The 15,943-nt window shown below is 43.3% G+C and overlaps 1 protein-coding gene and 1 pseudogene across 4 annotated transcripts in view; one reads left to right on the forward strand and one right to left on the reverse strand.

Annotated features, from left to right (window-relative positions):
• Nucleotides 1–10,034: 10,034 nt before the first annotated feature.
• On the reverse strand, nucleotides 10,035–12,761 carry LOC107545086 (trafficking protein particle complex subunit 4 pseudogene; annotated as a pseudogene).
• Nucleotides 12,762–13,493: 732 nt separating this feature from the next.
• The window catches only part of LOC107545089 (uncharacterized), a 31,563-nt gene continuing 29,113 nt past the window's right edge, over nucleotides 13,494–15,943 (forward strand). For all 4 annotated transcript variants that reach the window (XM_016223127.2, XM_016223128.2, XM_016223130.2 and 1 more), the window contains exons 1-2: nucleotides 13,494–13,510; nucleotides 14,225–14,350. The gene's annotated coding sequence lies outside the window, so the exon portion shown is untranslated. The remainder of the gene's footprint in view (nucleotides 13,511–14,224; nucleotides 14,351–15,943) is intronic.

The raw sequence follows: 15,943 nt of genomic DNA on the forward strand, positions 1-15,943 counted from the left end.
GTGAGGTCCAATCAAAACGCCGAGCGACGGAGTAATCGGGACCCCGGCGGGAGGCGGGAGCGCGGGTGTTCTCCCGGGAGGCGCGGCGCCGGCCGGGCGGACGCCGAGAGTCGGGCGTCCGAGGCCGAGAGGTGGGCGCGCACCTGGCCCGCGGGGCGGGAGGCCTCCCGGGACAAGCGCCGCAGCGCCGCGAGGTCGGGGGCTCGCTGCGCGGGGGGCGGGGCAGGGGCCCCTCGTCGGCGCGGGCTCCCGGGAGTCTCACGGGCCGGCGGAGGGCGGGCGCCAGCTGCGGGCGCCGAGGACGAGAACGGCCCCGAGGAGGCGCCACCCGCAGGGTCAGCCCGGGCGGGGCGGGCGGCTTTTCCGGACACGCAGCAGCCGGCGCCTGTCTCCACCCGCGCGGCCCGCGGAGCTGCCGACGGGCGTCTCCAGGCTGCGGGCGCCGGGGAGAGCGCGCAGCGCCGGGGGGACACGGCCCGGCTCGGGGACCCCGCCCCGCAGGACGCCCTGCTGGCCGCTTGCCTGCACCGTGAAGGGCGGAAGAGCATTAACGTAATTATACCGACCGTAACCCGTGAATAAGTGCACAGCCTGAGAAGAGCTAAGTTGTGACGTTGAAAATATGAAATGAGACTAAAAGGGCGGAGCCATTACTGGCCAGTGAAGGTAAGTCGCTGCCAGCACAGAACGCAGCTTCATCTACGATGTGTTTTGTATAAGCCTCGTGGGCCACAAGGCAGATCTCTAAAATGCATTTACAACACGTGAAAACCAAGGGGGGGGGGGGGCGGAGAGCACAGCACCCTGGAAAACGACCACGTTACAAAGGTTGGCAGAAACAAGGGCAAAAACCATGAAAACAGAAATCAACAGAAGGCAAATGACAAGCTGGCAGGAGTAAATCCTTACACACCAATAATCACTCTAAATGTAAACGTATTTAATTGACGGATCAAAAGGCAGAGAGCGGCTGGATGGGTGAAAACATGGGACTCAACTACGCTGCCTACAGGGGACTCACTGCAGCTCTAAGACACGCAGAGGCTTCAAACAAGGGATGGAGGAAGACCTGCCATGCAGGCAGAAACTAAAAGAAAGACCGACAGCCAGACTTATGTCAGGTAAAAGGCTGACGGCCAAAACGGTGGTGAGACTATGAAGGTTTTCATATAATAACGAAGGGTTCAATACCTCCAGAAGGTATAACCACCAAAAATATATATGCACATCAAAGCACCTAAAAACATCAAGCAAATATTGGAAGAACTATAAAGGGAAATAGACAACAATTAAATAATAGTAAGGGGACTTCAATGCCCCACTTTCAGCAATGGATAGATAACCCAGTCAGAAAATCAAGGAAACATTGGAATTGAACCATACTTTAGATCAAATGGACTTAACAGACATGTGGAGAACATTGTATTTAGCAGCAGAATACCAATTATTTTCAAGTGCACATGGAACATCTCTAGGATAGATCATATGATAGGACACAATTTTAGTAAAGTTACAGGGTGCAAAAAAAATTAAACATTTAAAAAAATAAAAATGACTAAACAATGATACGTTCCCCAAATTGAAAACTACATAGCAATTATAGAAAATAAAAGAGAATTACACCAGATAACAGAAGGATTTCCACAAGGTATTGTTAAATATGAAGCTCCAGTTGGGGAAAACTTCGTAAAACTGTATTCTGTTTATAAACAATGTCGAATGTATATTCATTCATCATGTGTGTGAATATGAATCTATCCATTATTTATCTGAAGTGTAAGATTAATATATAGAAAATATGAAAGAACAAACACTGATGCTTTAATACTGGTTTCTTGTGGGAACGGTGACACAAGGAGACAAAACAATCAAAAAGAAAAAATAATATATTAAAACACTAAGTTATGCCCAGCCGGGCGTGGCTCAGAGGTTGAGTGTCGACCTAGGATCCAGGTGATCACGGCTTGATTCCCGGTCAGGGCACATGCCCGGGTTGTGGGCTCAATCCCCAGTCAGGGGACGTGCAGGAGGCAGCCAATCAATGACTCTCATCATTGATGTTTCTATCTCTCTCTCCCTCTCCTTTCCTCTCTCTAAAATCAATAAAGATATATTTTTTTAAAAAACACCAAAAAAACCCTAAGTTATAACACTTTAATAGCTATGTAAAATTATGGACTGTTTTCAAACTTGTATAAAAAAATCAAAGCAAACATACTAAAAATATATTCACACTTGCATACTTCCTGTTTAATAACTAGGGAGTGCCACGCAATACATTAAAATATGACTTAATCTTCAGAATATGCTTTTCCCTTGCTGGATAGCATACGGACATAGCATTGAAATGGTCACCATTGCCCCTAGGTATTTGGAGATCACAGAACCCAGTTTCTAGCATTGATGTTGCACTAAAGTTATGTGAAATATAATCACTGGGAAAAGAAACTGGAAAGAATTTAAAGTTATTTTTAATTTTAATTATAAATATAAATATTTCATAAATATATCATTGTAGAGGACGGAAAAAGAGGGGAGAGAGCGAGAGAGAGAGTGGGTGCATGTGCGAGGGGTGGCGAGAGGAAGATATGCTATGTCTTTTATTTGTGTATTTATTTTTGGCCTACCATCAAGAGTTTGAAGCAGGCTACCGTGATAAAGGCATGAGATAGCCCTTCCCTGTCTGTGGAGCCCAAGGAGTCTGCCTGAGGCTGTGATCCTCTCTGGGGCCCTCTGCTGTACTGAGAGGAGCCCCACTGCCTGTTGCCAGGGGAGCTGAGCCCCCCTGAAATGGCCTGAAGGATAGACGGGAGCGCCACAAAATTTTACACGGTATTACAGAAAACTGCTTTTCTGTGTTTCTAGTGAAGGGAACCAAAGTATTGCCACTCCGAAGCTGCCTTTTGGGGTACTGATTTTTTTTTTTAATTCTCACCTGAGGATTTTTTTTTACTGATTTTAGAGAAAGGGGCAGGGGAGAGGGGAGAGGGAAACATTGATGTGAGAGAGAAACATTGATCCCTTGCCTTCAGTATGTGCCCTGAGGATTGAACCTGCAACCTAGGCATGTGCACTCACCAGGAATTGAACCCACAAATTCCTGGTGTATGGAGATGAGGCTCCAACCAACTGAGCCATGTGGCCAGGGTGGGACACTGATTTTAAGCCATTTATTGAGAACACAAGTCTCAGAGGGAGCCTTTGACCCTCCCCGCTTTCCTGCCCAAGAGATTCAGACAGAGAAACCTCCAGGAAAGAGATCTTAGGATGTCACCTGGGCCTGTTTGAATTAAGTGTGGTAGACAAGAGGGTTTCAGGCAGGGGCCTGCTACCCAGGTACCGTCTGTATCCCACCGTTTGAGTTGCCTAGCAGGGATTTTCCTGCCGTGTATGTTCCCATATTCTTCAGCTGCCTGGACACTGACCATTCTCACTTCTGAAATCTAATACCCTGTTCCTCTCCTTTTCTCCTTTGTCCAAAAATGTCTATATACCTAATGTTGCCTCACTGTCTCTGGAATTTTCATGCCTATGTGAATTCCCCACATGCATGTATTAAAATTTGATTTTCTCTTGGTAATCTGTTTCCATCAATTTGCTAATTAATCAGCTAGAGGAACTTAAAAGGTGGGAGGAAAAGTACTAATATTTTTTAAAGCCCCCACACCAGAAGCCTGATGATTTGACTTTCAGAACAAAACAAAACATTGTGGGAAGACACCGCCTCCGTGTCTGGACATAAGGTAGTAATCCCAACCTGTTGAGAGTATGATCCTGACTAGCACAAACATTTCACAGACGTGAGAGTTAAATGTTTCAGCCAGTCCTAACAGTAGGTACCAATAATAAAATTGTCAGAAATCTGTGAAGATCGTGCTGCAGGGGAACTGCTGTTTATGCTACTTCACAAGAAAGTTCAGACTGAGAGCGAAAGTAAAAACGGAGGCTTGAGAGCAAGAAATAAACGAGCTATTCTGTAAGCAGACCTCTTACAACAACCAAACCATATTCTAGGAACTGTCCTGAACCAGGATATGACCAAGAGTCCTGTAGCAGTGCACGATAACTGGGGTGCTTGCACCCCGTTCTGCTGCGGCGATCCTGGTTCATGTTTTTATTCTGGAGCGTTTATTAGGATGGCCCGTTTCACTGTCTAAAGTGTGCCGCTTTTATCACGCTGATATCACTACTGTGCTAGTTAGCGATTTATTACCTCTCAGCTCCAATCCGCCTACACATTGTCTGCTTGGTGATAATGGACTGGACCCTTTAAGCGAGCGGGATGCTGAGCTTGTCAGTAGAGGTCATTGCTGGAGGGACACACAAGAAGAGACTTCTCCTGGTGGTGGTACTTTCATTTCTCTTCTTCTTGGCTCTGTTGTGCCGCTTCCAGCGGTGTTCCTCCCCAGGTGTGCCAGAGCGCACAGTCCCTTGGCAAGCTTTCAGGTCCTGCTGCAGCCACTGTGGTCGCTCAGACTTTACCACCTGATGAGTGGGCTCCTGATGCCACAGTTTTCTCTGTGTGCCCACCCACCCTTCTCAGACTGCCAGGTGGGTGTTTGCTGCTTGCCCGGCAACTAGAGGCCAGCTCTGGCCCAAGACATCCTGTGACATGTATCTTATAGCGTTACCTAACCGTTAATACAGTTGGCAAGCTGTCCCTATGTCTTTTACATAAAACTGTATCTTCTCCATTTCTCAACATTAGCAAAGGAAACGCAATATAATTTTATCCAACAGGAATTTAATGCCAACTGTTTTCCAGGTGCTGAGCTAGTCACCACGATACAACAGTGAACCAGAACATTCCCTACTTTCATGCTAGCCAGGTCTCCTCTCCACCAAGCAATAAATGTGTCTCAAGTTCACCTACACCAGAAACTTTTGCTTACTTATCTTGATTGTGGAAACCTGATTCCAAGCATGTTTCTCAAAGTACAGGTACATTTAATCTATGCAAAACATACATCTTTGCATGCCTGGAAGAGACGGTGGCGGCAAGCTTGGGTCATCTGGCCTTTATTATTACATCTTCAGAAAACTTACTTCTCAACACATTATGACAAATTCCATCCTTCAGGAGCAAACTCATATTGACAGTGCTCATGAGACTGGCACATTTACCAGAATGCCATCCTAAATAATGTATGAAATGGGGTGGGCATCCCAGTCCTGGACACCTACTCCTGCGACTGTGCAGACACAGGCTATGTGGGCATGACCTGCCATTCCTGAAAGACTCATGCATTTGCTTGCTCTTGTGCCCCAGCTCTGTTTTCCTTCCTGTTGTGCTGTGTGTGTGTGTGTGTGTGTGTGTGTGTGTGTGTAAAACATTGCACTGTAAAAGGCAGATGGCAGTGCTCGTTTGCTTCTTTATAGGATCGGGAACCAAGCTATGGATGTCGCCCTGTCCGTTTCCCATTTACAATTATTTTGAAGATTAAGGGAGCCCATCATCTGTAGATGTCAATCACATGCTTTGTATTTGGCGAACCATTTCATTGTACAAATGAAAGCAGTAGTTAGGTTATTGTCAACCGATGGTCATTGGGGCCAATTCAACACCAACAAAAATCCCCAATTTAGGGTGCAGTGAAGAAGGAAACTTTATTCAGTGCAGAACAGCTCAACTGTGATACAGCACAGTTCTGGGGCCCGGCGGCCCTGGGCCCAGACCCCTCTGCGACGGCTCCGCTCTGCTCTGGCAAGACATCTCTGAGCCAGGGAGACAGTCTTCATTCTTTGATGGAAAAGGAGAGTGGGGTCTCACAGTCAGAGGGGAGCTGGGTTACAGGGACAGCAGTCCCTGCCCCTGGTCCCTGATTAGTTTGGCCTCATGCAGATGAGGGGTTCGAATCCTCTCAGTCTGATGGGCCCAAAAGGCACCGTCAGCTCTGATTGGATGGAGAAAGCCTCAGTCCTACTGGTTGAAATAAAATTCCAGGAAACCACTGGAGGCCCTTGCTTTTCATCACCTGGAATATTTGGTGCTAAACCCTCTGACCTGCAAAGTTCCTGTTGAGAAATCAGCTGAGAGTCTTATGGGAGCTCTGCTGTTTTTCTGTTATCGATTTCTGCTCTCTCTTCTCTAATCTATTATTACCTTCCTTCTGCTATCTCTGAGTTTACTTTTACTTTTTTCCCAGTTTAGGAATGCTATTTATATTTTTTAATTTTTAAAAAATTTATCTTTATTGTTGAAAGTGTTACAGATGTCTCCTTTTTTCCCCCAATTGATCCCTCCACCCCACCCCCAGGCCTTCACCACACTATTGTCTGTGTCCATGGGTTATGCATATATGCATATAGGCTCTCTGGTTATTCTCTCCCCACTCACCCTATAGTTTCTTAAACTGTAAAGTTAGGTTGTTGAAGTCTTCCTCTTTTCTAATGTAAGCACTCGGAGCTATAAGTTACCCCTGGAGCCCTCCTTATGCCGCACTCATTAAATTTTGGTATGTTGTCTTCATTCATTCACCTGAGAGTATTTTCTAATTTCCTTATTCAATTTACCCATTTTAAAAAGTAGAGTGTGTTGTTTGATTTCCAGATATTTGTGATTTTTCTATTTTTCTTTTGTAATTGATTTCAAGCTACATTCTATCATAATCAGAGAAGATTTTAAATGTATTGTAACTTTTTCTTGTTTCCTAACATACGATCTGCCCTGAGGAATGTACTCGTGTACTTGACAAGAATGTGCATTTTGCTGTTGTTGCGTGAAGTATTATAGATGTCTGTTAGGAGTATTTAAATTATAGTTTTGTTCAAATCCTCTATTTTCTCATTGATATTCTGTGATTTTTAATTGGTGTGTTTAAACTATTTGCACTCAATATGATTATTGATGTGTTAGAGTATAGGTCTTTATTTTATTTTTTTCTGCTGATCCTTCTGCTTCGTATTCCTCTGTTTCTATTTCTTGCCCGTCTATGGGTCACTTGAACATTTTTTAGGATTCCATTTTGACATGTAGTATTATTGACTTAATCTCTTTCATCATCTCTCTTTTAGTTAACGCTCTAGGCATTAAAATATACATAAGTGACTTACCTCAGACTCCGGTGTCAAAATTTTAACACTTTGATTGATGTACAGAAAACTTACAGTTAAATCCTTTGTATTTTTTAAATATAATCACCTTAAGTATTTCCTCTGTCATAAGATAGTGTTTTAACTTTTTATATTGAGTAACATATAAGATATTATTATAATTTTTAATTTCTCATACCTGATTATTTTAAAAACTCACAGGTGAAAGAATAATGCATTACACTTACCCCACCGCCGTTCTGTTTTGTTTTGTTTTTTTCCTTTCCTAAAGCTCCAAGCCTCTTCTACTATCATTTTCTTTCTGTTTGGAGAACTTCTTTGCAGCTGTTCTGTAAGTGGAGGTCTGGTGGCAAGAAATTCTTTTAGGTTTCATTTGAGAATTCATTTGTTTCCCCTTTATTCCTGAGGAATATTTTTACTGGATATAAAGTTTAGGGTTGACATGTATTTTCTGTCATCCTTTGAAAAATGTTGTATAACTTCCCTCTGGATTCCTGCTTTAGATGATTAATCAGCCGCCATGCAAATAATTTTTCTTCTATTGGTAAAGCATCCTTTCCTTTGATTTCAAGATTTGTTCTTCGTCATTAGTTTTCAGAATTTTGACTCTGATGTATCTTTTTGAAAATTGATTTTAGAGAGAGAGAAAGGGAGAGGGAGAGAGAAACATTGATGAGAGAAACATCGATTGCTTGCCTCCTCTATGAGCCCCAACAGGGGATCTTAACCGCAGCCTGAGTATGTGCCCTGACTGGGAATAGAACCCGCGACCCTTTGGCGTACAGGACAGTGCTCAGAGCAACTGAGCCACACCAGCCAGGGTGACTTTGATGTATCTTGACAGGGATTCATTCTCTTTGTGCTTCACGTAATTTCCTGAATCTATAGTGTTACGTGTTTTGTCAGATTCGGGAAGTTTTGTTGTTTGTTTCTCAGTATTTTTTCCACCCATATTTTCTTCTCTCTTCCTGTGATAGTGAAGACATGAATGTTATCTTTGTTATTATTCTACAGGTTCCTGAGGCTCTGTTAGTATTTTATTTTCAGTCTATTTTCTTTTGTTTAAATTGACTAAATTCTATTGATCAATCTGTAAGGTCAGTAATTCTTTCTTTTGTCTTCTCCTGTCTACTAGTGAGCCCATTCAGTGAGCTTTTATATTGTGGTGGTTATACTTTTTTTTAGTTCCATAATTATACATTCAGCCATTTTTATATCTTCTGTTTATTTGCTAAGATCTTTTGTCTTTCATTTCAGTCAACAGTTTTCATAATTGCACATTGAAGCATTTTTATGATTGCTGCTTCCAATACTGCATCCTATCATTACAATATCTGGGTCTTCTTGGTGTTGACATCTGTTGATTGACTTTTCTCCATCATATTGTGATTTTCCTGGTCTTTGTTATGATCAAGTATTTTTATTGAGTCCTGGATATTTTTGGTATTATGTTGTAAGACTGAATCCTGTTTAGCTATATCATGTGAGTCCTGGCCTAGTTTTGTGGGCTGTGCCTCTAATGACAACATAGTTTTCAGAGCCCTGTAGTTTTATTCTTTTGCTTCATTTATGTGTTACCAACCCTGCATTCCTGGTATAAATCTCAGTTGCTCATGGTGTATAAACCTCTTTACATGTCGCTGGAGTATATTAGCTAAATTTTCACATGGTTTTGTGCCTGTGTTTATGATGGATATTGGTTTCCAGTTTCTCTTCTTGTGCTTTGTCTGGTTTTGGTATCAGGATAATAGCATCCTCATATACTGAATTGGAAAATGTACCATTCTTCTCTATTATCTGAGTTTGTGAAGCACTTTTTATTTTTCCAAAAATATTTTATTGTATTCACTAGTAAAGTCATTTGGGCCTCAAATTTTCTTTGGCAAACATTTTAATGTACTAATTCAGTTTCTTTACTCACCGTAGGTCTATTCAGATTTCCTATTTACTCATGAATTATGTTTAATAATTGGTGTATTTCTAGAAATGTCTTCACTTTATCTTAAGTTGTCTAATATTTTGGTTAAAAGTTTATAGTATTACTTAGGGTCAGTAACGAGGTGTCCTTTTTTTCTCAGCTTTGGTAACTTATGTCTTCTTTCTTTTGTACATAATCAGTTAACTTGAAAATTTGCCAATTTTGTCGATCTTTTCAAAGAACAAACTTTTTATTATTTTCCCTATTGTCTTTGTGTTCTATTTCATTGATTTTCACTCTAATCTTTATTCTTTTCTGCTTGTTTTGGTTTTAGTTTTCACTTCCTTTCCTAATTCTAAAAATGGATGCTTATATTATTAATTTGAAACCTTTCTCTTCTGTTCATAATATTTTACAACTATGAATTTCCCTGTAAGCACTGCTTAAGCTAACCCCATATATTGTATTTTTAATTTGTTTCAAAATGCATTCTAGTTTTGTTTGATTTCTTCTTTAGACTATTTATTAAATATTCTAATATTTGATTTTCTAAATTGTTTCTGTTCATTTCTAATTAATTCCATTGTGGTTGGAGAACATAATTTTTTTAATTTGTAGAGATTTATATTATGGCCTGGTATATAACACATCCTAAAGAGTATTCCATGTGCACCTGAAAATGTATGTCCTAACGTTAATGAGTAGAGTTTTATAAACAAATGTTATATCTATTTATTGTCTACCTATCCTATATTCTTGCTGAATTATTGTTTAGTTTTTATTTACTTATTTTTAGATCACAGGAATGCTTATTACAGCAATTATGGGTCTACCTTCTTTGTAAATAAATATGTACTCAGTTGGGAAGTAGGACCATGGTAGCTATGGTAGGGGACAGCATGGTATTAAGAATCGGCTCTGAGTACAAGCATCGTCGTATCTTCAAGTGCACTAACAAGGCTGCTGGGATCTCCATCAGAGTGGAAACAGCAGAACCCCTTCTGAAGGATCTCTAATAACTTGGGGAATTGATTGCAGATTCAGGGTTGACTGCAGTTTCAGCCTATGACCCAAGTCCAAAAGTTCCAGCCTTCTCTGCCACCTCCAGGGCTAACTTCAGGTTCTGGTCAAACAGTTCACACCTGACAGGTATTAACTGGAACTAGAATGGATTCTTAGGACAAAGTCGGAGTAAATCGCGTAGATATTTAGAGAAGAAAATCTATTTCACCTTGCTTATAATCTTCCAGAACCACAAAATCGATCCCTGTAAGTGTCCTGAAGCAGTGCAATTTGAATGTGTCTGTCCCAGCATCTCAGTGCTTGAGCTGCTCTGTTTGGGAGGCAACAGGGAGCCAACTGTGTAGAGCAAGTGGAACTTGGGGGCCAGTATGAGCTTCTCATTGGAGGTGAGATGGGGGGCAAGTTGAATAGATACTGGGTAACTAGCAGGGTTTCCCAGCAACTCCAGCACCTCTTCCCTGTAGGCTGTGTACTTGCCAGTCACACCCACACCACTGATGGCCAGCACTGCAGGCGTGAGGCTAGGGGTCAAAAGAGCCCCAGCCTAGGGACCTGGCCCTTCCTCCTCCTTCTCCTCTTTTTAGTTTTCCTTTCACTTATTGAGAATAAGTATTGATGTCTTCAACTGTTTTTTATTAAGTGTCTACTTCTCCTCTCAGTTCTGTCTTTGGGTATGTTTTCAATGGATGCATATATTGCATAGTTATCATATTTGATTAATGAAATAGTCCTTTTATCACTAAAATGTTTATCTTTGTCTCTGGAAACATTTCTTGTCTTACTGTCTCTATTTTGTCTAATACAGCTACTCCAGCTCTCATTATTAGTGTGTACAGTGGCTCATTCTCCATTGCTTTACCTTCAGCCTATTTGTTTCTTTGAGTCTAAATTGTGTCTCTGATAAACAGCACACAGCTGGATCTTTTTCATTTCATATCCAGCCTGACACTCTGCCTTTCTATTGAAGTGTTTTTTAAAAATGTATATTTAATGCAATCATTAATTTAGATTTTGGTATTTGCTTTTTCATATGTGTCATGTCTTTTTTTTTGTTCCTCTTGTACTGCCTTCTGTTTGTGTGTGTGTGCGTGTGTGTGTGTGCCATTTAAATTCCTTTCTTGGTTTTCTTTTACTATATTCTTTTGCATTATTTTCTTAGTGGCTGTTATGGGGGTTGCAGTATGCTTCTTACCATCATCTAGTTTAAATAAATACTAAGTTAATTCTGGGAAAAAAGCAGATTTGCTCCAATATAGATTCACTAACTACCCTCGATATATGCTGTATCTGTAACATATATGCTACGTTCCCAAAATCACGATGGTAAAATTAATTGTTGTTTAATGTACCTTTATGTCTTTTTAATGAAAAGAAGGAATAAAAGTATATTCATGTGTTTTTTATTTACTCACATATACACCATTACTGGTACTCCTCCTGTCTTTATGTGTATTCACATCATTATCTGGTGTTTTTTCCTTTCAGTCTGAAGGACTTTCTTTAGTGTTTCTTGTAAAGCATGTGTCTTAGCTCTGAGTTCTTTTAGTCTTTATCTTCATTTTTCCTTTCTTTTGTGGACAGTTCTCCTGTACATAGAATTCTTAGTTGACAGATTTTCTTTCCGCACTTTATGTATGGTCCTTTCATTGCTTCTCATCTCTGTCGTTTCTGATGAGAAGCCAGCTATTAATTGTATTGTTCTGTATGAGTCATTTTCTCTTGCTGGTTTCAAGATTTTTGCTTTGCCTGTGGATTTTAACAGTATATAGGTATGTATCTTTGTGTTTATCTTACTTGAGTGCATCATCTTCATTAGATCTGTAGATTTTTTTCAGCAAATTTAGAGTTTTTGGCCATCTTTCTTCAAATATTTTTTCTACACATTTCTGTCTCTTCTGCGTCTAGAGCTCCCATTACAAATATGTTGGTACACTTGATGTTGTTCTGCAGGTGGCACTGTTCATTTTTAAAAATTGTTTTCCTTTCTGGTTGTCATATGAGATTTCCATTGAGCTACCTTCAAGTTTATTTCTTCTCTGGCCATCTCAAATCTTTCTTGACCCCTACTAGTAACATTTGCATTTCAGTTATTGTACTTTACAAAGAATTTCCACTTGATTCTCTAAAAAAATATTTTGTTTCTCTTTATTAATATTCTCTACTTGTTGAGTCATTGTCATCAAGTGTTCCTTTATTTAAATGTGGTTTCCTTAATTTCTTTGAAATGGATATTTAGTTTTTTGTGCATTTTTGTCTTCTAAATTCATTGCCCGAGATTACTTTTTATTAATTGCTTTATTTCCTAAGGATGAGTCGTATTGTTTCTTTATACACTGTAATTTTTTTTTTGTTTAAAAGTTGGTATTTCTGCCCGCAGGCTGTGGCTCAGCGGTTGAGCGTCGACCTGGGATCCAGGCGATCAGGGTTCGATTCCCGGTCAGGGCACGTGCCCGGGTTGGGGCTCGATCAATGACTCTCTCATCATTGATGTTTCTATCTTTCTCTCTCCCTCACCTTTCCTCTCTCTGAAATCAATAAAGATATATTAAAAAAAAAAAAAAGTTGGTATTTCAGACAACAGAAACTTTGGATTCTGATTTTTACTCCTGCAGTTTGCTGTTATTGCTGTTTGAGGGGTTTTTGTTGTTTAGTAAACTTGTCAGGACTAATTCTGTGGCACTTCTATTTTTTTTTTTTAACAAACCTCGTAATATTCTCTTTACAAAAGAAAAATGCCAGTACCTTTCGCATAGGTTAGCTCATTCATTACGTGCTGTTATGTAACTGTAAAAACACGGGTGAGTCTGCAGCATGGAGCACAAGTGCACATCCAGGCAGCCAACATATTTCCATTTTTAAAAAAGTAATTTAAACAAAAATTACAAGGGCCCTATAAGTTAAAAAAGATTTTAGTGCTCATCTGAACCACCCTCCCGGTGTTCCCCAAGTTAGTTTGATTTTACTTGTCTGATTTTTCAGTTTGTCCCGAAGCCCATGGGGCTGTGACCGGGGCGGCGGGGCCCAGCCCAGCGGCAGGCGCGGCCCGGCCCGGCCCGGCCCCGGCGGGGGGGGCGCCCAGCGCCGCGCGGGGAGCGCGGGCCGCCCCGCCACACACACCGGGCGCGCAGCCCGCGCCGGCGGCGACAGGGTGGCACCGTCCCGCGCTCGCCGCAGCACCGCAGCGTAACCCCGGCCCAGGGACCGCGCGCACAGCCGGGCCCCCGCCCCGCAGCTCTCCGGGCAGCGCGGGACCTGGGGGGTTGCAGTCCTACCACCAGACAGAACTCCTGAGAAGCGGGGTACCTAAGTTCTCCGCCCCGGGGTATTCTGGGTATTGTAGTCCCGCCCTGGGGCACTGTGGGTAGCGTAGGTGCCCGTGCAGGGGCATTGTGGGTATTGTAGTCCCGCCCTGGGACACTGTGGGTAGCGTAGGTGCCCGTGCAGGGGCATTGTGGGTATTGTAGTCCAGCCCGCGGGCGTAGCTCGGCGTGTGGCGGCCGTCCTTGCGGGCTTGTGGTGAGCGAGGCAGGGATGGCCGCAGGCTATAGGGAAGGACAGCATGGAAACTTGGGAAGGGAGGGGGGGAAAAGGTCGTTCTGGCCTGGAGGTCTCGTTTATTCTGGGCGAGGGCGAAGGTCCCAGCGTCTTGTCCTTTTGGGGTCGGGAATATTACGGGCGATTTGGGAAACAGTCTCCTGGCTCAGCAGATGCGCCCACGGCCGAGGGTGTGCGGCTCGGGCTTCCTTCCTGGGTATTCGTGGGGGCTCGCAGCCAGGTGGTGCCCACCCTGGTTGTGGAGACGCTGCTTGGCCCGGGGACCCGGGTTTGGGGGGAGCATTGGCTTGCAGACTTAGATGGGTGGTGGGGCGGCTGAGGCCCAGCGACTGGGGTCCGCGGCCTCAGAGCCTCGGGGAAGCTGGGAGTCCAGGCGGGGTCAGGGTGAAGGGTTGCGTGGGGCTTCCATGTGTCCATATGGCTCCCGCCAGTGTGGGGGCCCTTCCAAGGGCCTGGGGTAGAGTAAGTGGAGTGGCGCCCACGGGCAGGGAACTTCCCCATCCCAGCAGGGCTGCTGCCCCTCAGAATTACCGGGGAGGGGGGAGGGTAAGACATCTACACTTAAGTTTGTATTTTCAACTTTTCATCATGAAAACATTGCAGGATGTAGTCGTGAGGCTCCATGGATCCATCCCTCAGATTCACCACTTAACGAGAACCTGGCCTTTCCCCCAGATCTGCAAGTGTGCATCTCTGTGGGCATTGTCTCCACCCGGGAGCCCCTGCCAGGCCTGCAATCCCTGCCTCGGTGGGAAGTTCAGATCCGGGTTCTCACTGAAGCTGCCCTCAGTGTGGAAAGAGGTAAAACTTGTGTCCAGCACATGCTAAGTGCTTTGTGTTTTTACTAAACTCCATAGGCTCAAGGAAGATGATGTCATGCTGGGTGTTAGCATGATCTCAAAGCAGGCTTGCTCTAAAACCCACACCCTGACTCTGTAGGGACAGAGAACCTTCCAGGTTCTGCTACTTTAGTGAAGTGGACCCCAGCTGCAGGCTTGGGGGTTTCCAGCCTGCCCCCTGGGCTGGGAGAGGATCCGATGGCCGGAGCTGCTTCTCTCATGCCCAAGTCAGCCCTGGTGCACCCCATGCTTCTCCCACATCCAGAGGCATTGCCTGTTAGGTGGGGAGAAGGAGGGGCCTGGCAGCCCCTTCTCGGGTGGGCGGCACGTCCTTGTGTTCCTGTGGTGCCTTTGCTCACAGTAGAGGGTCATTGCTTTGCAGGTCCCTGGTATCTTGTGTGTAGCATTTCTCTGTGGGCTGAGCTGCAGGTGGTTTCTCAGGTGCTTCCCAACATCTCCAGGGAGCTCCCTCCCTGACCCAGCTGTATTCTCTCGGCCTCTGAGCCCCGGAAGAACAAAGGTGGTGAGAAGTAGTGTTTTGAGAGCAGAAGTCCTATGTTGGCTGTGTGCTTTCTTTTTAATCCTTACCTGAGGATATTTTTTCCATTGCTTTTCAGAGAGTGGAAGGGGGAGAGAGAAAGAAACATCTGTGTGAGAGAGACACATTGATTGGTTGCCTCCCAGTTACATACCCTTGACCGGAATCGAACCCAAGACCCTTCAGTCTGTGGGCTGACACTCTATAACCACTGAGCCAAACTGGCTAGGGTGCATTGTGCTTTCTGCGCACTGCACAGTTTATTTCCTCAGCCATCTTTGTACATTACGTAGTGGAATTCTCATTTTATAGAGAGGGAAATGGTATAGTAACTTTTACCTTGGAGCCAGCTGTTCTCTAACTTTCAAAGTTTTAATGAAAATTTAAAAGGAGGTGCTCTATCTTTCAAATTTGTCTTGTGTATCTAATGTGATAAAGGTAAAACATTTGTTCAATTTCTCCTGATCATCTGTCCCAGCCATTAATGACATTAACTTCTCTTGATGACATTAATGGCATCAACAGAAGGCAGGAATCAGACCATCCACTTATATGTGGAATCTAAAGAACATCATAAACTAATGAACAAAATAGATTCAGCAACACAGAAGCATGACTGACAAATCTCAGAGGGAAGGCCGAGGTAGGAGAGTGAGGGGGAGGATTAACCAAAGAATTTATATGCATATATGCATAACCCAAGGACACAGACATAGTGTAGTGAAGGCCTGGGGTGGGAGGTGGGTGCAGGGTAAAAGGGGTCATCTGTAACACTTTCAGCAATAAAGATAAATAAAAAAAGTTTATGAAATTGACTTGTTGAAGATCTGGGCCATTTGCTGACTGCTCATTCTTAAATTTCAAGACATACTTCAATTCTTGGGAACCTAGTATTGGATATATAAGTGGAGGGGACATTGAAATAAGGTTATAGCTTCCACCCTGCTTCAAGTTTCCCCCAAATCTACATTCTGTGGAGCCTGTGGTGTTCCCTCTGTTTTGACGATCCTGGGCCTT

The sequence above is a fragment of the Miniopterus natalensis genome, chromosome 12 (genome assembly GCF_054644295.1).
Source record: "Miniopterus natalensis isolate mMinNat1 chromosome 12, mMinNat1.hap1, whole genome shotgun sequence".
NCBI classification, from domain to species: Eukaryota; Metazoa; Chordata; class Mammalia; order Chiroptera; family Miniopteridae; genus Miniopterus; species Miniopterus natalensis.